Raw genomic sequence first — 23,987 nt, forward strand, 5'->3', positions numbered from 1 at the left:
TTTTGTGTGCATTACTTTATGTGCGGCTCTAAACGACATTGTGTCTCGTTTGTATACGTAAATGTCAGTGGCTGTATGCGTCGATGTGTTGTGTAGGCGCATTGTTGCAAGACTTGGTATGTGTTTATGTGTCCTTGCGTGCGTGTATGTTTATGTGTGTGGCCGGATTCTCGAGTATCTGTGCTCGAGGCTGCCTGCGCGTGGGCTCGCCTGACCTGTGTGTAGCCCCTTCGCAGCATTCCCGAATCCCCCGACTGATTCCGCGCTCCTGCTGCATACTCCAGGCCGGGTTTGCCCCGCCTCCGTGTAACCAAAGCCAGCATGCTGTGAGCTGGGAGTCTCCTGGGCTGGCTCCCAACCTCACACGGAGATTCCGCCTCCCACTCCCAAATTTCAGGCTTTACAACTCAAACTCGCGCAACATCACCGGGGCGAGAAAGCCCCCGAAAATAAGTACCCGGGGAAGCAAGCCTGCCCTTCTGGCCCCCCGAGGAAGCCCCGAGTGCCCCCGACGTGTTGCTCCCAAGACTGGCAACATCTGGGCAAGTTAGCAGCTCCGAAACTTTGAAAGGAAGCGCGGAGCTGCCTTCGCTTCAGGGTGGTCCAGGGAGTCTGCTGCAGTCTGAGAATGGAATATTTAGAACTAAGGCAAGTCTCGGAACCACAGCGGAAAAAAATGCATTGAGTTGAACTGATTTTCCTGGCTGGAGGAAGGAAAAAAAATCCCAAACTTTTTTTTTTCATAAGCGGAGGGAACTGTACAATTTCGGTGTCTTGAATTACATTTCTTTTTTGTGGATTTTAATACTTCTTTAAAGCGCAACTTTTCCCCAAGAAAAGTGGATTTTTGTGTAGAATTTGGTTGGAGCACTCACAGACTTTTGCGGACAGTATCTTCTCGGGAAGCTTTAAAAAGGGTAAGTTTCACTCCTTTTAAATATATATATAAATATATATTTGTGTCAGATATTTAGAGAACGTTGCGGGAATGCAGAATTGTTTGCGGCATTGGCAGGTAGGCCGTCTGAGAGGCCATGTAACTTGAAGAAGACCACCGAAATGCTTGCATGGCAGCATGTTTTTATTTGTAGAATCTGCATAGTGCCAAAATGCCGCTGGGTGGGCGCTTTGTCATGTTATGCAGTGTTAGATCAACTTGTCGGTTGCCTACCCATATGCTTTGGGGCACTTTTTTTACTGGGCACATTGAAAATAATAGACCTGGATCCTAATGTGGCAGTTTTCGGACCCCCACAACAAACTTTTCAATGAAAGTGTGGAGTTATTTGTGGTTTATGTTGTTTATTTATGATCACATTGTGTGTGAGCGTCGCCTCGCTCTGGTGCGGTGTCTCTGTGGCTATTCCTAAATGTGTCTTGTGGCCAGACACCACTTTTAATACTGAAAGAAGGGAAATGTGGTCAAGTGACTTAGCGGTGAGGCTGTTGGACCGGGAATCGTCATTTTTAATCTTGGCTTCCCCACCGAGCCCTATCTGTGTGACCGTGGGACATTCGTGTCACGTCTTTGGGCTTGAATTGCCTTATCCCCCGGAATTGGGAGTGCTGACAAGTGGCCTGAGCAGCGAGTGCTGTATAAAGTTAGACATTTGACCTACATTCGATGGGCTCTGATTTGGGGGTGATATTTGATGATAGCACGGGCCTTCATTTCGCCGTAGGGGAAATGGGAGCCCTTCTACGATAAGAGGTGGAGATTACACCGTAAAAACGGCGCGAGCGCCGATAATTACAAGCACACAATTGCACACCAGCAGAAGCCGAACATGGGTAATTTGCGCTGGATCTGGCAGGCTTTCTGCGCCCGGGCAATTTGTTCCACTTCCCCCTGAAACTGACGAGGCCTGTTTGCAAGAGACACAAATTGATGTCTGGCTATTGTTCGGTAAACAGCGGGCTGGATTCAGTGCCGGGAACCTGGGAATGCCGTGGGTGTTGTTTAAAGGGTCGGCGCATGGCAACACGGGCGAGGAACAGGAAAGGACGGGTATTTACCCAACAACACTGGACATCTCTGCTGGTGTTTGGGCTCTCCCGTTAGTTCTGGCTGTTTATGAGCGCCGCTTTCACCGGGATGCCCAAACCAGAGAAGAAGCTGAGAGCCAGCATGTCGGAGGTTGTGGCCTACCCACTGGTTGCTGTGCGCATTTCTTTTTCTTGGTAAGACTCTGGGGGAGTCTAGTCATGGGGTATAATAACCAGGCTCAGACTGGCCTAGGGGGCAACAGGGCGATGCCGAAGTGCCAGCCCGCCCTTCTAGGATGGGCCTTTTTTTTGTTTGCCAGGCTGCAGCATTCTTTTGGCCAGAGTGGGCCTGTTTCATAAATGACTACACCAGTTGTAACCAATGTTACTATGCAATTATGTTTTCAAATGCAATGATTGCAACATATTTCACCCCAAAGATCCCCTTGGATAGTTCTCAAACAGTAAGTTCTGGATAGTAATGATTTGTAATGTGTGATTGTTTACGCCTTGAAATACCAGTGTATAGGCGCGTTATAAATGCCATATGATATCATTTGAGGGTGAGGGGGCACGTTTTCATTGGTGCTTGGATGGATTTTATGTCCCAGTTTAACCCCTGGTAACAACCTGCTTCTCCACTAACCTGCAGGCTATTTCCATAGGATTTCCCGCCCATCTGTTTCTTTTTAAGATGAAAAGTCCTAACGTGGTTGGTCTGGGATTTGTTTTTTTTTTTCCTTTGATCCTCTTGTGACTATTCTGCATTGAAGTGGGCAATTGGAAACCCCTGTTTTGGACCCAGCACGTCTGTCTCTTGTGAACCCACTACTGCGGGGAGGTTCTGCTGGAATCCCAATGTTGCCTGGGCAGCAGTATGGACAGAGACTGTTTATATGATATAAAACCTTAATTCATGGGTGCTGCTCGCACTCCTCACTTTATTGACACAGGAAGGAATGATGGTGGATTGGGGCTTCGCAGGATGTAAACCTTTAACCAGTCACGTACCCTAACCTGGCCAGTGTATAGCGGCCCGTAGAAAGAGACACATGTGTATAGAATTGAGGGCTCTGGGGGTGACCGTGGAGGTGACATTCTCACCCTGGGATGTCATCACACTCGCCCAGTGGTGGGTGCCACACCAGGCTTAGAAGGCCTTTAAAGGGAGACCGTAGAGGACAGCTCTGAGAAGCCTGCTTGCTGGTACTTAGGCAATGTTCTGGGGGCCATGGGAGGGGGAAATGGGGAACTGGTTCTAGAATGAGGGGATTGTGTTGACGCTGAGCTCCCTTGGCGTGAAAGCAGGAAGGCTGAGAATGGTCCAACCTGTAAGAACGAGGTCACGTAGTGCAGATACGTGACGTCACGTCGAACGTGACAGCGGAAGAGAGCTTCCTCTGCCTACTCTTGACACACAGGCCTACCTGTCGCCCGGCTTTGCACAGGCGCCTGTGCTTGTCACCGACGTTGCCTGTTCGGCTTTTGCTTGCTCTACTACGCTGTGCTCTGTGCATGCACCACCCTCCTTTCCAAGGCTATTAAGCAGTGGTCGAAGTGAGCAGGAGCGGTCAGGAGCGATGCTATTCCATTTTTTTAAATTAACTTTTGCTGTTCCTATACTTTATTTTTAAAAAGAAACCATTCCAGAATGGTTTCATTTTAAAATAAAAGTGCAGAAAGAAGTTGAAACTTGCACTTTCACTGCACTGCACTGAACATTACCTTGAACAGCAGGTGACTGTGTTTGGGCGTTTATATTGTGCCAGGGAGTGGTGTGGCGATGGCGTTTGTGTAGAGAGGTGCAGGCCAATGGGGAACATAGTTCCACTACTTCTTTTCGAACACTTGGATCGCTGCTATTAAGAAGTGTGTTGGAGTGTATTATGTCCCCCTCACTGCCCCACCGGGCCCTGGAGTTCTAATGCAGCCATCCTGCGGCTCAATGCAGCCTCTTGCCCTGCGCTTTTTCTCGCCGTCCCGGCCACTTCTGGTTACAGAAGAGAAGCCTGTAGTCTCTAGAGAAGGGCTAGGGAAAGGCAGTGCCTCCTTCTCCCCAACACCCTCCCCCAGCCCTTCCTCCAGCCCGACCCTTTCGAGAGTTGGTACAGCTGTCTGACTCCACCGGAGCCCAAAAGTGTTTTCAACATGGCGTTTCCCATCCACGCCTTGCAGTAGCGTTGGTACATTAAACACGCGCTAACTTCGCAGAAGAAAAAAAAAAGATCAAAAAAGCACACATTGATGCTGACACCTCGTATTTGCATTGCTGTGTGTGAATCGATTTCTTTGACAAATCGCAGGCTACACCGAGTGTGGCAAAGAACCCCCCTCCCAGCTGCGAAAGCAGGCCTCGATGGCAAGCCCCGGGTTCGGGGCGTACAAGGGAAGGATGGGGACCTTCTGCACTGCACACACTGCAGGGGACCTCCTGCACTGCACACACTGCAGGGCCTGCGGGAGGGCCGCCCAGCACCGGGGAATGTAAGTTCTCTCTCTCTCGCTCTGCCGTTCTCTCCATATATATATATATATATCTTATAACAGAAAACGCACATCCACACGCTGGCAGGTCCTCCCGCTCCTTGCCCAATGTCCACCTAAAATGTAAAAACTGCACTAGGTCCTCACGCTTTTTTTGAACTCTTTGTGTAAATTGGTTGATTTTTCGAAGCGGTGGTCTTTAAACTGTGGGGCTATCCCCTGTGTGGGGCGGGGTCTAGGCCATACCCAGGATCTTTAAAAACGGACGATATGAATTCTTTCAATGGAAAATGCAAGTCGCTCTGCGCTGCACTCGAAAGGAGTGTTTTTACTCAAGGGGAGATCAGCATAACACGTTTGGTAAGGCAAAGGGTGTCCTCCAATTTGACTCCCTCAGTTGCACGCCAAGCCGAACCCCTCTCTCTCCCTTTCCCTCTCGAAGCTATGGCGCCTACAGAAAAGTGCCTGTGCGGCTAGTTAACGCCACCACCGTTTTGATTACGTATACAAGACGAGTGCTTCATAAATGATCCAAGGGTCCCCATTGAGAGTTTAGGAGTCTCTCTCTCTCTCTCTCTCTCTCTCTCTCTCTCTCTCTCCCTCTCTCTATCTTTCCCTCTCTCCTTTTCCCCCTCTCTCTCTCTCTCTATCTTTCCCTCTCTCCTTTTCCCTCTCTCTCTCTCTCTCTAGCTCTCTCTCTCTCTCTCTCTCTCTCTCTCTTTCTCTCTCTCTCTCTCTCTCTCTCTCTCTCTCTCTCTCTCTCTCTCTCTCTCTCTCTCTCGATGAAGTCTCGGGCAATGGGGCTTCGGCACATGTTTCTGCTTTGATGGACGTACCGCGAGAGCAGGCCACTTGTCCCGTGAGTCATCGGCACGTGGAGGCTGCCGTAGCATGTACTGCATGCGCCAGGAGGACCACACATGATGACAGCCTGCTTCCAGGCCTGCAGCGCCATGTCTGCACGTGGCCTACTGCTGCTGTCAGATGGGTGCTGTATGAGGACTGTGGCCCACGCAAGGATTGGAGGCAGGGGCGGACTGGCAACCAAAAGAGGCCCTGGACATCATTTTCAAAGTGGCCCCATTTCACACATTTTCAGCAAGCTCAACCAGGGGTGTTGCTAGCTCTGGAAAAGGTCAGGGGCTAAGCTAATGTTGGGACTGTCAGGACTCGGGGCTAGCTAGCATTTTGGTTGTAGCACCTGAGCTAGCTTCTATCCGTGGCTACAACCCAAAGACCCGGGTTATAATCTCCAGAGTTCCCTGTGACCCAATCCACCCTTGGGTCCAGAACCCCAAAGGACTGAAGGGAGCTATCTAGAAGGGGACAGATAACGCATCACATCAGACTTGTTGAGCACAGGGGGCCTGAAATCCCATTGAAAAAGGCCTTGGTAAATCAGGTCCATAGATTTACAAGAAGCCATTCTATTCAGAAAAGTGCACCAGCGTGTCTAAGCCTGCACCAGGAAGCGTGCTCCAGCTGCAAGGGTGGGCGTGCTCATGCGCGGGGCGCAGATGTAGGGTATGCAGAACCCCCGAGTCTAGCGGGCGTGCTAGGTAGACAGAAGAGTGCTAGTCCTCGTGGGCGCCCTCCTGTGGGGGTCTATCTTTCTGATTGGGTAAATATATTGCAGTAGGCACTTCATACCCAGATAACGCTCAGCTTCAATTCTGTAGCAAAACTCATGAATGCAAAACTAAAATGCAACAGTTCGTGGCTGGTGGTGATGGGAGTGGCAGTGTTCCATGCAGCATCGGTAATAGCCCAGCCGACTATATGCGCCAGAAAACCAACCAGAGTCACTAGTTCACACATGAAGCTCCAAAAGGTATTAATCATGAAAAAAAGCTGTTTTTGGTTTCTTGGATATGTAAGCATGAGCACAATGTGCTGAACGTGTATTGCTTGCTGCATTATAATTTGCACTGTGATCACTGTCATTAGCTGCATTTCTATGGCCTTGTTTGTATTGGTAGAGATGGAGTAATATGCATGCCATATATCCCTGAATGGAACAATCACAAACAGGGAAAACAGAACAATAGTTCTACAAGGTCATTGTCCTGGGAGGATAGCTCAGCGGCAAAGTACTAGCTTTGGAAACAAGAAGACACGAAGCTACACAGGTTCGATCCCCGGGTCGCGCTTAGAAAACTCTGGGTATTAAGCGTGTTATAAATACGCATCTAAGAGACATAGTCCTGTAACAGCACCTCGATGCCCCCAGGGTGTGTGAGAGCTTTAAAAATGCAAAAAATAAAATAAATTGAGGGGTTCAAGTGGCATTCTCTCATTCTCTCATTGACTGTTTGATTGGCAATTGTCAACAGACAGGGACACCATTTCACAAAAATGCCAGGGGTAGCGGAAGTGACATCACATTACCCATCACCTCTGATAATATCACAGGAAGTGATATCATTTGACCACACCCCGAAGTGGCATCACGGGAAGCGATGGTAAACAACCGTTCACCCCTTGATAAAACAGGAAGTTCCACCACATAGCATTGCTCCTGAGTACACTATGAAAAATATGGTTACGATATCAGTGGAATGTGATATACAAAGAATGGATCACCATATGTATCGGTAATATCAGTGTGTATAGGCTCATATTACCAAATTACTGTGAACGTAAGCAGACGTCCAAGGACAAATGATAACAATGCATTATTATATAGCACTCACACTTAAGTGCTTTATATAGAACAAATGTACATACAATATCACTCAACCTGTGTTCGTACTCATTTATCAACGTCACAAGGATGAATGGCTGAGCTGGCCTTGCCAGGATTTGAACCTGCAAGCTGAACATCACGCACACATCGCAGCAACGAGCGCTCAACCCACTTAGCTATCTTACTGGCTATAAATACCTTATCGGCTATAGTAAAATGAGCAATTACATGTCTGAATGTTCTCAAAGTCCGAAAGCAAATTACACTCTGTAGTGGATAACTGAGATTTAACAGTAGGCCAGTTAATTTATTTTTATTTTATTTATTTGTTTATATAGCTCCAGCAGCTCGCAAGCATCAGGGCGCTGACATGAAGACGTAGGGACAGAAACACATATAATCACAGGACAAGGCGCTCAGTAAAACATTGGGGGTTTAAGTTTCCTGGGACAGGTTTGTCATTTGAACAAATGTTGTCTTGAGTTTTCATTGGAAACTTGTGTATTTCTGTTCTAGTCTTAAAGAGATGGGCAGGTTGTTCCACATCATGGCTGCTTTAATATGGAAGGCTTTCCCGAGTCGGTTAGCATTTCTGAATCTGGCAGTTTCGTTTTGACCTTTTGAGTCCGATCTGAGTGCCCGTTTTGGAACGTTCGTGACCAGTTTGCTTTTCAAGTCGCAATATTTTACAGAAGTTGAAAGGCATCCAGGAGAGTGAGTGTCATCCCACAAATGCAGCAATGCATCTTGATACTTTTGAGACATGCAAGCACAGGTTTGCAACCCTTTTGAATCAGTATAGCTTTAGAAGAAGAGCTGTGCTCGAAAAACGTGTCTGCTGAGACCCATTTACTGTTTCTACTTATATAAAAATTGTTGGTTAACATGCGCAGTGTGATTGTATTAATTGTTTAGCCTTTTGATTGTTGGTATCCCTGGGCAGGGGACCACACACACATACAATCGCCCATGGCAGTATTACCACCAACCACTTAATTGTATTTCTTTCTGATTCTTTGTATTTGACATTTACTCGTACAAGCGCTGTGCTTTCCAGTCTCTATCTGCCTGGCTGAATTAATATCATCAACTAATGTATATAGACATAATATATGGGACTATAGATGGGCCACTCTGAATAATGGGGCTATACTTCACTCAGTTTCTCTGACAGACATTTGCTAGAAAATTATATGGATGCTTCAGTTTTCTCTGACATAATTCAGAACTCCAAAGTGAAAGGTACCCTCTGGAGGAGAGAAGCTTGAGATTGACCACATGGATGGGTACCCCCCATGACCCTACCCCCCACCCACGAAGAAAAAAAGATCTGGCATCCTGCCAATCCAACCCACCTTCCGTCTCTTTTCCCATCCCCTCATAAATGCAAAGGAATACCTGCCATCCTGTGACCACCCTAACCCCCCCGCCACCCAACCACCCACCTCTCTGGTGTTTGCCTTACCCCAACAATTAAAAACAATACCTGCAGTTCTGACACCTCCCCCACCTTTCCCTGAGGCCTGTCACTGTGGCAGGCCCGAGTCTCCGGCGGGGCCAGAAAGCAAGGCTGCGCTCTGCAGCAGGCCTGCGACACAGAGAGGCCAACTGCCCCGTTCGGTTCAGCTTGCGGGCAGCACAGGAGCTGCGGGCCAGTTTCCTTCAGAGTCTAGCAGCGCCATACTCAGCAGTTGGCACGTGGGTCTCAGAGGTCTACGGCCCAGCGCAGTGTAGGTAGGGAGACAGGGCACGTGGCTTACTATGCTGTACTCAGGTATGAACTTAACTGCGGGAGTCATCGAAATGTCGCACTTCCCTGAGGTGCGTCACAACAGTGGAATATGACTTCCGCATTCTCCACGGTATGAGGTTTACGTGCTACAGGTCACGTGCACCATGAGCATTCATTCGCCTCCTTGGGGTGCGCGGCCAGGGGCGTGCCCCCAAGTCAGGTGGTGCAACCCAGAGCTGGTCATGGAACCATAGAATCCTAAAAGTTTGTGGGTTTGCAGCTGCGCCTGGCAATCAGTTAGTACAGGTGTATTGATCATTTGTTCAAATGAAGAAAGAGCCATTATTTTGGAATAAAGAAATTTCAGTTTTATTGGTTGAATTTTCCACATATAAATTCGTGGATGCTTTTTAATTGCATCAAATCATAAATTGCTTCAAGAGCTTAGATGTCTCATTAGTGCATAAAAATCATAAACTAATCATTGGTTTCCCATTATGTCACAAATAGCTCATGGGTGTTTCCAAATCTCTACCTCTACCCGTGGGGTTTCACCACATCCATCCATACTGTGGATCATTAGGAGGTTATGGCAACAACATTTCTTGCAAATATAGTTTCATCTAAGAATAAAATAAACATAAAAAGAAAATAGTAAGAAACATTGTATAAGTCTTTTTTCGGTTATATAATAATAGTTTGTTATGTACTTTAGGGTTCTATACACTTGTATTTGTGGTCTACTTACCCTATTATATTCACTGTATTTCCTAGATTATCTGAATCCTCTTATAGTATCAGTAAGTTTTTTCTGAAAGAGCAACACACATTTAGTTGTAAAGTCTTTTGTGGTATCTTGGGTGTTATGTGAGTGCATGTGTGTGTGATGATGCTTGTGGAATGTTCCTGTGGAGCATAGAGTGTTGGGACACCTGGGGGTTCTACAAGTTACAGTTAAGGACTTGGAGCTGGGCAGGGAACTAGGATGGAGGCCTATTACCATCTCTCCTACTTACCACCTATGCTATGGAACTTAAGAAGTGAATAAAGCCTGTTTCCATTTGTACTTACCTGGGACAGCTTGGTTCTTGCTCTGGGTTGTTACTAGCCCAGGGCAGGTCCTGCCTCCGGTTCTACAAGTTACAGTTAGGGACTTGGAGCTGGGCAGGGAACTAGGATGGAAGCCTATTACCATCTCTCTTACTTACCACCTATGCTATGGAACTTAAGAAGTGAATAAAGCCTGTTTCCATTTGTACTTACCTGGGTCAGCATGGTTCTTGCTCCTTGTTGTTACTAGCCCAAGGCAGATCCTGCAGGAGGCAGGATACTTCATCTTTCCTACTATATAGTCAATACTTCAACCATACTAGGGATACCCATTGAAGAACATATTTTGCCTTTAAATGAGGGTAATTGAATAGGATAGTCCAGCAGGTTAGAAATCCAGAGCTCTGGTGCTTGTGGGTTCGGCATTCTAAAATAGTCGACATAATGTATTAACTTCTGTGACGTCATCGCGTGCACGTTGCACTGTGATGACATCACTGCGTCTGCCCGTTTCGGCGGCCATATTGACTGGTACAGCGGTTAAGGAATCGCTGTACTGTTTGTGCATGTTACTCATTCCTACACAAGGGGTATCACTATTGTTCGATCTATGTGTATAATTTAAGAGATGAGTGTAACTAAACACTTGTAATACAGTCAATATTGCTAAGCAGGCATTTTTGCTATTAGGTGGCAAAATATTTTGGATTGTGTTTGTGCTTGTGAATATATGTTGTCCTTTTTGCTTAGGTTCATACTGGAGAGTAGCATTCACTATATATTGTGTCACAATTTACAAAGTGGGTATCTTGGGTCTTTATTTTTGATGGCTCTTAGGTGGTCCGTTATTCGTGTTTTAAGTTGTCGCCCAGTGCTCCCAATGTACCATTTCTCAAATTGGCACTGAATACCACATTTGACAAATGTGGTGTTGCAGTTTATGCATTGTCCAGTTCGTTTTTTTAGTGTCATTCGGTAGGTCAATTGTTTTTCCCCTCCATCATTTGGGGACAGATTTGACAGTGTTCACACTTGTGGTTTCCTGTGATGGCTGCCAAGTGGCACATTGCTTGTATGGTACTAGCGCTTCCCATTTTGCTTGATAAAAAAAGGGCTAATCTGATTCTTAATTGTTGTTGCCTTGCGATATGTTGTGGATGGTTGTGAGTCAAGAACGTTTGTTAAATCTTTGTCCAAATGTAATTTTCTCCAGTGTTTTTTGAGGGTGTTGCATGCAATATAACCATCGGCGCTGTAAATTGTGATAAACCTAATTTTGTTGATGCTTTTAGTCTCTAGGTTGGACTCCTTGTTCCGTGATAGTTTCACTCTAACTTCCCAGCCTGCTGCACCTGGCCATTTGTGGCAGTTTGTGGCCTAGGAGCAGAAGGGTTTTTAGTCTCCTTTCTCCCGAGCATTTTCATAGCCCGACACATCCCTTTTACTCCGGAGTGAACTGGACTAGCCTGCTGCGTGGTTCATGGCAGTGTATGCAGAGGTCACAAAGTATCCCACATTGCATCTTTGTGCTAGACCAGCACCCGCCCTGTGTCTAAATCCGTCCATGTCAAGAATCCCTGGAAAAGGTCTCTGTTGCAAATGACAAAGTGTCAATGCCAGTACAAGGCACCACATATTCACATGTTGTTTAGTTTCTATGTATGTGCGTTGAACCTATCTAGCACGTTGTTACTATGTTACGTTAAGCCTAGTTAGCACAGCAGCTGCCATTTGCATAATTTAGCACATCATTTCAGTTTACCTTATCCCCAGATATCAAATCCCCCAATGCTCACTTAGAAGGCCACAGATCCCATTGTGTCCAGTTGGCATATCAGGAAAGATTTCCAGTGTACCCCATGAGCACATTGTTGCTAGTTTACATTATTGACTATTGGTACATCATTTCAACGTTCCATTAGGCCCCACATCATTGCCGGTTTCCAGTATATTCAATGAACACATCTTTACACGGCCTTAACTGTCCTCTCCCAGCAAGTTTTGCCTTCTACTGATGGAAAGCATTCCGGTGGTTACAGTTGCCAATATGAGATGTGTGAGGGAGACGACTAAGGCATGTTCATCAGTGGTGGAAATGGAAATAAATTGGTGGGGTATCCCACAAGGGCCGAGGTGGGGGTGGAGTTTGCAGAGGCAGTGCCCGAGGAGGTGGGGATAAGGGGGGGGGCGGAGCTGGCAGTTGATCTCCGATCAAAGGAAATGTCCAAAGTAATAGTTTAAAACGGCACTATTTCTTTCATGCGGCTTATTTTCCAAACTATGTATCAACTCCGCTTTAAACCACTTCCATGGCACTGGTGATGAGTTACTTCACTAGGCGGATAATAGTTTTGACCAGTGTTGCTGAGTAAATATTCTTTAAAATGCACAATTTGCATCCAATTTTTATTTTTTTAAAAACTCCCCCTTGGGTACTATTCAAACACAGTGATTTCTGTTCACCATAAGCAACGTTTTCCTTTACTTGAACCACACCCGGCACAGCTCTTGCAGCTCCCCTCTAAAAGCAGTTGTGTGATGTTAATAGGGATATTTATTCATGCAATGTTTGTTGGATACCTGTATATTTATGTATGCAATGTTTGTCGGTTATATGTATGCGACAAACATTGCATGAATAAATAAATAATCCGGGTCATGGCAGAGTACTGTAACTTCCTCTTGTGACCTCTTGCATGAGGTCACCAGAGGAAGTTACAGTTTACTCGCGTGTGTTTTTTTTCCCTTCTCCCCTGCGCAGTGCAGGAGTTTGGGGCGGCTGACTCTGGCCACATCCCGAGATCCGCTGCCACATCTGGTGCCAGATCTCGGATCTGGCGAGAGCCGGCCCAATGACCAGCCCTGATGTTCGTATATAATGGGGGACTTCCATTTATAGGTTTCTAACTGCGCATCCTTTCCTTCCAGCTTTTACCCTAAAACTGTTCAAGAAACTCCCAGCTTAACATTCCTAGTAAGCTCCCAGTTTGACCTTCCAAGTCAACATAACATTCCCAATAAGCCCTCAGATTGCAGTCCCCAACCAGCGTCCACTACGCTTGGCTTTCTCAACCAACTCCAGGTTTGACATTCCCAGTAAGCTGCCAGGTTGAAGCTGCCAGTAACCTTGGCATTTCCACTAAATTCTCAGTTCGGCATTCCTTAGAAAACTCACAGTTCACACAACTCCAGCAAACTGCGCTGAAAAATCCCAATTGAATAAAAAAAAAACAGCACATATCCCTGCTCCTCACAGTAGATAATATAACGCTGCGTGTTAAGGCTCAAGAAAGGGCTTTCTAAACACTTGAAAAAATGAGTACGTATGGTCCCACAAAGTGACACAATTTGCTGTTGGCACCTAAAAATCATTAGATTCCCCCTTTCAAACCAGCGCCAAAAATCTGCGGAAGGGCCTAGTGCAGCTGCTGTAAAGATGCAACATGGAAAACACAAGGAACGTCTCTGGAGCGACCCTCGCCGACTTCCTCGCCGCCTGTTCCCCATTAAGAGAGGGCTGTCCACAGAGGCGCATTGTAAACTCAGCTGTTGCAAAGCCTAACGCTAGGCAATGGGTGGGGAGGACGCCTTCCGCCGCTCCCTCTTTTGTGTCTTTGATTCTCCTCTGGGCTCGTCGGTGGGAAAGGCTGCGGCCCCCCGAGTATGACACGTACTGCCCGTATTATGATCCTCTGTGCAGGCTGCATGCAGCAAACATACACTGTTGGTAGGGGCATTGGATCACTGACATAGCTTAACACCCCCAGAAGCCTGCAGGCACTTGAGTCCTCGGATGGGTTTCACGGCCATCCTGGTCCTGCTTCTCCAAGTGGCAGAATGTGTCCATGGCTCAGGGCAGTGATGGCGCTGCCCATGTTCAGTCACCAATGCACAGACATCCTAAGATAACGTTATATATGATGCCAGCTTAATATGTGAAACTAAAACTGCTTTCTGCCTCTAGAGCGGTCCCAATTGCTTTGTGTGATCCCGCTGCAGTACATTGTGATTTTGGAAGTCCATTGTCTACCTGTGTGTGCATTGTAGAGGAGTGCTGAGCATCATCCCTACATTATGGTAGTTCCCAGTGGTATTTTTGCAGAGATATAGCACAGCGGTACTTTACGGTGGTATGTATTGTAGAGAGGCATCTATAACATAGGGTGCTGAACATTGAGCATCAAGGAGGGTGGGGCCCGGTAGACACTGGACTTCCAAAATCACAATGTAATGCGCAGGGGTCAAAATGTAGTCATTGCCACCCGCCATTAAAATAATTCTGCCACATGGAAAGGAAGCATCAGCCAAACCCAGTGGAGTGGCAGCTAACGCAGTTATTTTGTCTTCACAACCAGAACCTTCAGCTGTATGTATCAGTTTATATATGGTTCCATGTTACAGAGATTTCAATATCAGGGTGGGTGCTGTAATGCTATGTAATGAAAGCGGTCTTGTATAGTGCCTGTCTGCCTCTATTGGTGGCCTCGCTGTGCTTGGCTTTGTAAGGAAAAAGGGGGCGGACTTGTTAGTGGGACATCGGGTAAGGCAGAGGCAAAATCTGTGGTTTTGATGGGCGCAGGTTGGAAGTACCTGGTTCCCGAGTGCCAATCTGCTTTCCATGGGTTTGGCGGAAAAACTGGGGAGTATTTTATTCACAAGGATGTGCCTATCATTTGATCGACTACAGTGCTTTGGGTCTGGTTAGCTGCTGAGGTGGGAGACTGCAACACGGCTAGAGAGCAGAGCTTAGTCGTGGCTCAGTTAGTGTGGATGTGCTAACGCCTAGGCCTGTGGTGGTCTTCTGTGGGGGTTAGTGTGTGTAGTGCAAGGGGGTAGGCGATCTTAGAGGGAGGTTAGTTGGCCAGGGCATAGCAGGAGTATGCCTTACAAGGCAAGACAACCTGCAGCCCTGCACTACTACTACAAGCCATGTGCAGACATGTCCCATTTCTCTGGCAATCAGGGCCACCTCTCTCTCTCTCTCTCTCTCTCTCTCTCTCTCTCTCTCTCTCTCTCTCTCTCTCTCTCTCTCTCTCTCTCTCTCTCTCTCTCTCTCTCTCTCTCTCTCTCTCTCTCTCTCTCTCTCTCTCTCTCTCTCTCTCTCTCTCTCTCTCTCTCTCTCTCTCTCTCTCTCTCTCTCTCTCTCTCTCTCTCTCTCTCTCTCTCTCTCTCTCTCTCTCTCTCTCTCTCTCTCTCTCTCTCTCTCTCTCTCCAACTCTCACTCTCTCTCTCATAGATGGGAGGATAGCACAGTGGCAACATGCTTGCCTTGGAAGCAAGACGACACGGAGGTGCACAGGTTCGATCCCCGGGTCCGTGCTTAGAAACCTCTGGGTATTAAGCGTGTTATAAATAACCTATCATATCATATTATAGATGCATTATACCCCATGAGGAACAAAACAAGCAGGTTTTACTAATGTGCTTTACTCAGACTACAATAGTTGCTGATCATTAGAAATGAACATTGTAAACTTTTAAAGCGAGCCACTTTACAATATTAGTATAATTCCTTTTTTATTTCCATAGTTGCTCTCACAAGACAGCTGTGTTTATGCTCTGGTTGCACTGCTGTCAGCAGTGGCTGCGATGACTCTAGCCAACGTGCGCCTGACAATGCGACTTTCACCCACGTAGGAAGAAATAGAGAGATAGAGTGAAAGAGAGAGAGACAGACCGAGCGAGAGCTAGACAGAGAGAGAGACCGAAAGAGAGGGAGAAAGAAATAGAGGGCGGAAGAAAGAGAGGGCGGAGGGAGAGAAAGGGTAAGAGAGTAAGAGAGCACTAGATCGCTGTATGGTATGCAGGGCACAGCTAGTTATACATAGTTACAATTTCAGGCACAGAGAGACAAAGCTCTTGATTGCCCAGAATGACACTTTTTTTGGTCAAGTGCTGGAACTATTACGAGAGGTTTGGTAAGAAGTTCGGCCTCCAGGTTGGATAGTCTTCAATTTGGCAACACTTTGTCCACCATAGCCAGGCGATGTTAGATACTAGACACCTGAGTCGGTTCCTTTTTACAGAAACAGTAGTGTTGTGCCATTGTGCTCCATTCTTGTGGTCAAGGAACAAGTGTTGTGTAATGTTACGCGGCATCTGTAAAGCAAGATTCAGGGCTTCTGCTACACGGCGATATGTTGCATAACAGAGAACAGTTCATTGATACATGTCAAGCATACAGTAATATAGCCTTATAGACTGAGGGCTGGGTCATTATAGTGGGTTAATGACCCGCCACCTTCGGGCCATACGTTGGGGAAGGGTCATTAATCCAAGCAGTAATGAGCCCTCCTGAGGTCTATAAGGCTACTAGCACATTGTGGGGGTAGCAGTACATGTTGTAGAGTTCAAGTGGTCAAGTAAAGACGTCCCTGTAATAGTGAGTAAAGTAAATAGACAAACTCAGTTTGTGAATTAAATGTGGTTTTACTTTGTAGTGGTAAAATGACAATGTTTTCTTCATAAAGTATTTTACTTGCAAACTTAGTTAAATTGGAGCGTGTTTAACATGAGCATGCATTAGATGTCATGTATACTTAAACGGTTTATCTCTAACCAAGTGAAAGCATAGTCCCATGTGTTTATCTTTGTTTCTGGTGTGTAAATACAATGGAGCCTTAAAAAAAAAGGTCCTCCCAGAAAGGAAGTTTCTTGGTGAAGAACCATTGCCTGGAAATTGCATTGCTGTTCCCTGTCTGCTTTTGAAGACGGAATATTCACAATGCAGTCAATACCACTAGTTATTGACTGTACTCTAAATATTCTGATTGGCTGAGAGGAGATAAATACGATGTCCCTGCGCTAATAGCATCTAGATAACATCGTATGGAGTCATTGACTAACATTGTGTCCCCATCAAATACCAGCGCATAAAATATATTTCAAAGAAATTCCATTTAGGAGACAACTTTGGGTGGAAATATTGATCAACATTGTGTCCCCATTGAGGACTATCCGCTACCCAATAGAAGAGCAATGCTCTGTGTATTAGGCTGTGCAGGGTCCAGAGAGGTGTGTGATCGGTTGTCTTAGTTGCTGGTGATGGCTACATAATTGTGTGCATTTCTTCATACCCAGAGGTGAGGTTAACTTGCCACCAAAATGCGCGCTGCAGCGTTGCAGCAGCATGGGTCAATGTGTGAACCCTATGGACCTCCCTGGGGTGTGAGAATGACTGATCTCATGATGTATCTAATTGTATCAAATAGAGTGAGGGGCATGTTCATAGGTCGGGTGTGAGAGTGAGTGTTTTTCTGAGGTGTGCGACTGAGTGGGTGACCGCCTATGGTTTGAGAGCTGGTGACCTCCTGAAGTGTTCCTCTGTACCCAATGCACTGCGAGGGCGTCGCTGGGCACTTGTGCGTTAGTGGTTTCTGGGCTACGGTATGTTTTTCCAGGTGGCTTGTGAGTCTCGTCTAGACAAAGCTGGGTTGTGAACAGTTTGGAAGCGTCCCTGGCCAATGAAAGCTTTCTAGGCTAGAGCTTGTGCAACGGGCGCACTCCGCTGGGACTTCTGGCCTCTGAGCGTATCTACTGGTTCGTGGAACAGTACGCACGCACGCAGAACTTTACGGGCAGTCACGTGGCAATAGAGAAATGCTTCCGGGAATGATTTACTACCCAGAGAAAAGACAATGTGGACCTAAGTTTCTTTTACACAGGTCTGTGATCATTTGTCAGGAGACCCCAATAAAGCGATTGCAAATGGAGGCTTGTATGTGAAAGAATAATCACTTTAGCAACGTGATGACCTGGTTACCTTGCCTGCCCTGCTCGCAGGTTTCCCCAACACCTTTGAGGCCTGGAGGGTTGTATGCTCGAGTCCCGGGTGGGGTCGGTTGACAGCTATGCGGAAACTTGTAATATGCAGAGTTTCTGGGTACATGATTTATGTTTGGGGACAATAAGCAGCTTTAAGTGTCCTTCACATTAAACGTTTAAGAAAGACGCAGCCACCAAAAGTGGTCACACACAAAAAGTGGGGAGGGAAGAAGGGAGAGGGAGGGCTCAAGAGGTAATACATTTTCCATATGCTGCTATAGCTCTCACCCTCTCGGAGAAGGGTGGATGTGGTTGTGTCATTTTGCCTTTGACCTCTGAGGACATTACAGGAAATGACAGCACACGGCCTTTGACACCAGTCACATATCATGAAGTAACTTCCCTGGAGTGGATACAAAATATCGTACAGTAAGTGCGAGTTTATTTCCAGGTCTTGTGCGGCTGCTGGGTAGATGCTGATACTTCAAGTGTTCGAAATATAAAAGAGCAGAGCTTTAGGGAGAACAATGCACCGCAGCAAAGTGGCGGCTGCACCTTTGAGTCCATGAAAACATTTCAAAGTCATCTCTGGAATGCAGGATTCCATATTAAGGTTGGAAAAGCAGGAGCTAACTGCAGCTCCTGGGTATCCAGTGTTAACCAGTGACCTGGAGCTACCACCCAGGGAACCAGGAGCTAGTACTTAGCGTTCCGCAAATCTAACTCCCACATAACATGCAAACCTACCATTTTGACTATTTGTTATTAGGCTTTAAGCTTTAAGTGTCATAAAGATGTGTCCTAAGGTTTTTTTCTAAATGTCCCCTAATGTTTTTTAGTTATTTTTTTTTATTTGTTTTTGGTAGCAAAACATTAAGTTTGCACCTTTACAAAGTTAATATAACTATATACATTACATGATTTCTTAAAATGCATTTCTCAAAGTACAAAACATATTTTTCCAATTTCCAATTTCCAATATAAAAATATGTACTTATTTTACAACCTATGTGTTAAGTGCAATCCATTAGACATGTGAATCCATCCAAAACTAAGGAACAGAAACATCAATATAGGCACCAATATAAGCACCAATCTGGAAAAATTTTAAAAAAGCAAAATTTTAGCTGTTCGGGCAGTCTCTCTTGTACTGCCAAAATATGAGGTAATTCATGAGATGACAACCTTCTGTAACTCAACTCATACATCTGTGGTAACTTTCTTCATGTACATTGATTTGTTTAAGGGCAGTAAGACTTTCTCGATCTTATTGACAAGTCTCACTGTTGCAAGTATAATAGCATTTGACTGACCCCACATACAACGTAACCAGACCAATGTAAGCGATATTCAATCAACACTACAGCCAAGTCAATGCCTAGTCTGGGATGCTGAGGAAAACCCTTATTAATGTATTTTTATGTCTAGTTCAGTACTCTGGATGACCACCCTTGTATAACACCCCCCTCTTAGAATCCCCCTGACCCCACTGAGCCAAGAAGTAGGTTTGTTTTGCAAATTAAAAGGTTTATTTGAGAATTTAAACAATATATATATATCACACTTTATAATAAATTAATATCTGATAGTACACTTAGACATATGATGAACAATGGGTAATCTGGCACTAGCACACTTCTTTACAATCAATGAGGAGTTAGTATAGGATGGATAAAGTAGCAAAAATACTTTTATGATTTCAAGGGAAAAGCAATGAGGAATAAAACGCAGTACAGAAATACTTGATATGATTTTAGCAAAAGATAAGATAATCACATTTTCTCTGGCAATTCACCCCCCTCCCCTATGCAATGTGAGAAATGGAAGGAGATGGAAAGAGGAGCACACAGTTCTCAGGAATGTAATCAAATACAATACGAATTTCAGTTCCCCCCCAGCAAGCTTAGAGGAAACAGGTAGGAGTTTGAAACACAGGCCCAAAATGCTTTTTAAATGTGATGGCAATGGATGGGAAAATGTGCCAACTGATTTTAATTCCCTCTAGAGATTCAGGGTGAGTGGGAGATGCGTGTTGGTATTAGTTCAGGCTCACTTTAGCAATGGTCTTTGAGTTATTACCAAGTTGCAACGGATTTTAACAAAAGAAAGAATGGAGCTGCTATTTTGACAAGTGGAGAAATTGAGCCAAAATCGCAAATCGCGGTAAATTTCGCGAGTGCGTAAATCCTGATTGCGGAAAAAGTTCCTAGCCCAAACGGTTCCAGAGATACTGGCGATTAAATAAAGGTAGTTTTTCGGATTTAAAGTAAACTCAAAATGACAGGTGACGGCGTGCAGCTGCAGAATTGACAGGTGACAGTTGTGCAGCTTTAAAAATGACAGATGACACGGCTTCTAGGAGGCAGTTCTACTTAGGTTAAAATAGTTTGGATTATATTATTTTAACTCAGAGATTGGTTCTGCACAGTTCTGCTAGGTGCTCACAATATATTTTGTGCAGGAATGGGCCTCGCCACGGATCTGGTCAGGTTTTGGACTGGACTCCGGTTCTGGTCTCGGCACTTCACAGCGATCTGCGTCACTGGTTCTGCTCACAGCGGTCTGGGTCACTCTGGATTTCTGGTCTGGTCTCTGGCAATTGTTCTAGGCAAAAGAATTCAAACAGCTCGCCCGGCTGTGGAATAGTTTGCAAATGATTTTAAGGATGCTGAGGCCTGCTGAGAAGAGTTCTCAGTTTGTGGGTTTAGGCCCTTGCTTTAAGTTCTGGATTAAAGTTCTGGTCTTTGGAGATTGATGGATTTGAAGTCTGGATCTCTGGATGTGAAGTCGTCGGTCAGCATGCTCCGTAGCAATTGGAATTGAATCTCTCTACCTGTCCCAGCAGTCTCTTTTTATGTGTTTTGAAAATGGGTGTGTGCCTGGGCCTAGATAAGCCTGCCCCTCTCTACTTGTCATTGGCCCAATTCTCCCCTCTCCCATGATTGGGGGAACTGAGTTGTGAGTCAGAGTGATGAGGTAGATTTTATGGCCAGAGGGCCCTCCCCTGTCATCTTTACACACAAATCTATATTTGATCCAAATACATCTTTCCCAACTACACAGTTGCTTTTACATCACCTACACACATCATATATCACATGAGGTAGGCACTGTTCCGACTCTGGCGTTTCTAGGAGCTTGGGTAAAGAAATTGCAACTTATTTTCGATTTTAGTGGGTTATGCAACATTGGTTTTTCATTAAAAATTATACACATATACACGGCCTGTCCATACATACTCCAGTAAATTCCCATGTCTCTAGCTTAAACACAGAGTCTCTAGTATCAATAAATAGCGGGGTTTTGCCCCAGAACATCACACAAATTGGAGTTTGGGCTTGAATTGTGGGCAAAGTTTTCATTTTAAGGATCCCCAAATTTCACATTTCTGTCATCTGGTTACCAAGAGTTATCAGTATTTCTGTAAAATATATATTTGCTTTCAATTCAAAGTACTGCAGTGTTTGAGTCCGCCCCCAAAGTTTGGGGATGACAGTGATCACATGTCTCTCCTGGCTGGCAGATCTTTGTTGACAGGAAACAGTCAAAATCACCATATCCTATTCAAGGGCAAAGGTCTTTTGTGTGGGCTTCAGCAAGCTGAGGTCAACAGACCAGGGGGCCACTTTGCATTTGGTTAGCATGACCATGTGATATCCTGGGCTTTCTGAGGTGAGAAGGTTTCCCAGCCTTTTGGCCTGTTAATCAAATCAGATTGTCTCTGGGAACAGTAGGTGGTTAGATCTTCCATTACCTAACAAGCTTTGAAGTCCCAATTGTCACAGAAGGCTGATTAGCTTCTGAAGTAGCAGTTCTCCTGTCAGAGTTTAGACTGCTAGCGCCGCCTTGAGTCCAAAGCCGGTACTGCATGCATTTTTTTGAGTTGTCTTGAACTACTGCATTTCAATAGAGTGGTCTTTTGCTTGATAGTATAGGACCCTTGCTTAACATTGTTTTGATGGCATCCTCACAGTAGAGTGGTGATGTGGAACCCCCCACAAGAAGGTTGTATCTTTGGAGTGGTCTCGTGCCAACAGCGCAGTTCTCCTATTCTGGCGTGAATGTGGGCGGCGATAGCTCATCCCCACATCCACCCAGTCTATTGATTTAGTTTGTTCTGGGATAGAATAATGGGCGGCGACAGCTCATCCCCACATCTACCCAGTCTATTGATTCAACATGGGTCAAAACCCATGACACCAGCTGACGCTCATTGGTCGAATATGAAGCCAAGAAGGGTCCCAAGCAGCAAGACCTATCAAGTTCAAATTTTGAACAGTACATAAACAGATGTTCCAAGGATTCACATTCTCCACTCTTGGAGCAAAACCGACAGCAATCCCACAGCCCTAGTCCCCTATAACCTGACCAGCTACCAATGCGAGAACCAGTATGAACAAGGTCCAACCGAAACCTCATATATGTCCTTCTTGCATGGAGGTCGGGAAAACACAAAAGATAGGGCAAACGGGGCAAAACAGCCTGCCGGAATTTCGCATACGAGGGAAACGATGAGTAACCTGAGATTAGATCCGCATTACGTGCCCATGCATTCTCTAGGAAACAAATTTTAGCCTTGCGTGGACAATCAATGAAATCCTGTTGCGTCATGTTCATAGAATTTAAGATTTTCAACATGCGCAATTTGAATTCACGAATAGAAGCGGGATGTTCCTTGATCAGCAGTAAGCCAAGGTCTTCGTACAGGGAGTTGGCAGGAGGAGAGATCATTTTATAAAAGGAATTTAACAACCGCCAATTATGTTTCTCTGCCAAAGAATAGAGTCCCAATTCATGGATGAGAATTGGATTAGGCAGATAGCCTGGAAGACCAAGTACCCTTTTCCAGATCTTACCTTGAAGGGAATTAAGTAACGGGCTCAGATTCACTAGGCAAATATCTAAGGCATAGAATAAAATGGGCTCTATTTTCATAGTGTAATAATCGAGAAGAGGAAGAAACGAAAATCTACAGTACCTTGCAGAGATGATCCTCATTTGAGCAGTTAATTGGTCTACCTTGGAGGACAGCACAAGGCGCCACCTGCTGACAGACTTGCTATTTGACATTGAGTAGCCCAAATAAGTAATTTCTTCCTTCCTCAAAATTTGATGTGTGTTCACGACATACTTAAATGTCATGTTTTTCTTTTTAGGTGCAAAAATTATGATGTGTGATATAGCTGAATTGATGGTTAAGTTATTCAGGGTACAGTATTCGTAAAAGATGTTAAGTTTGTTTTGTAAGCCAAATGGAACCTTGTCAAATAGAATGACGTCGTCAGCAAATGCCAGCCAGTGGAGACGTAGCTTGCCTAGATTTACCGCAAAGGTGTTTGTTCCCTCCCATATCTGCTCTAGGTCGGCGAGATACAGATTAAAGAGTATCGCTGCGAGGTTGCAGCCTTGTTTAACACCAATTCTTGTCGGGATGCTGTCAGACAGCAAGCCCGCCGGGTTGATACGCACCCTATATGAGGTGTTCTGGTGGAGCGCTGCTATGATCGCAACCAACTCATGGGGGATTCCATATGACAGCATCTTCTGCCAGAGTCTATTTCTCAATACACTATCAAACGCCGCTGATAGGTCTAAGGATGCCACATAGATCGTCTCATTAGTGGAGTCATGTGATGTTGACAATAGATGGGCAAGAATTGATGCGTTTAGCTGCATGCCCATAGCTCTACAAAAGCCGACCTGCATTTTGGAAAGAATCTTAGCACTATTGACATATGATTCCAATTCACACAGGAGCAACCGTGCGAAGATCTTGGCAGAGATGTCAATTAAGGCTATTGGCCTAAAGTTTGCCGGTTCGGTTAAGGCTCCCTTTTTGTGGATTGGAATTACAATTGCGGAGAGCCAGGAAGAAGGAATTTTCCCAGATTGGTAAATATACTGGTACAAGGGGAGCAGATAGCTGGCCCAGAAATGCGGGTCATCCTTGTAGACACAGGGCGGAAGCCCATCAGCACCCGCCGCCTTAGAGAACTTCAGGGCTGCAATTGCCCATATGATGTCTTTGTTTTCCCAAGCGCAAACAGACGGAAGTTCCAAATGCAGAGACACAGACTCCATCGTTTTATGTATTTCTGGCAATTTGTATTTCGTGAGGAAGTAAGACTTCCATTCCTTACCCGAAATGGATGCCATCATGCGATTGTCGGCCTACCCCAAGGGGTTTCTTAGAATTGCCCATTGGTCCCTAGCATTTCTTTTGCATAGTAGTTCAACCATATGTTGATTTGCAAGATTATAAGCAGCAAATCGCAAAAGCTTCAT

General features: G+C 45.5%; 1 protein-coding gene across 1 annotated transcript in view; it reads left to right on the forward strand.

The window, feature by feature from the left end:
- Window positions 1-365: 365 nt before the first annotated feature.
- Window positions 366-23,987, forward strand: part of GLI1 (GLI family zinc finger 1) — a 318,627-nt gene continuing 295,005 nt past the window's right edge. Inside the window, exon 1 of the mRNA XM_069653582.1 lies at window positions 366-917. The gene's annotated coding sequence lies outside the window, so the exon portion shown is untranslated. The remainder of the gene's footprint in view (window positions 918-23,987) is intronic.

This window comes from Ambystoma mexicanum, chromosome 3q (assembly GCF_040938575.1).
Source record: "Ambystoma mexicanum isolate Mex_15411 chromosome 3q, UKY_AmexF1_1, whole genome shotgun sequence".
NCBI lineage: Eukaryota > Metazoa > Chordata > Amphibia > Caudata > Ambystomatidae > Ambystoma > Ambystoma mexicanum.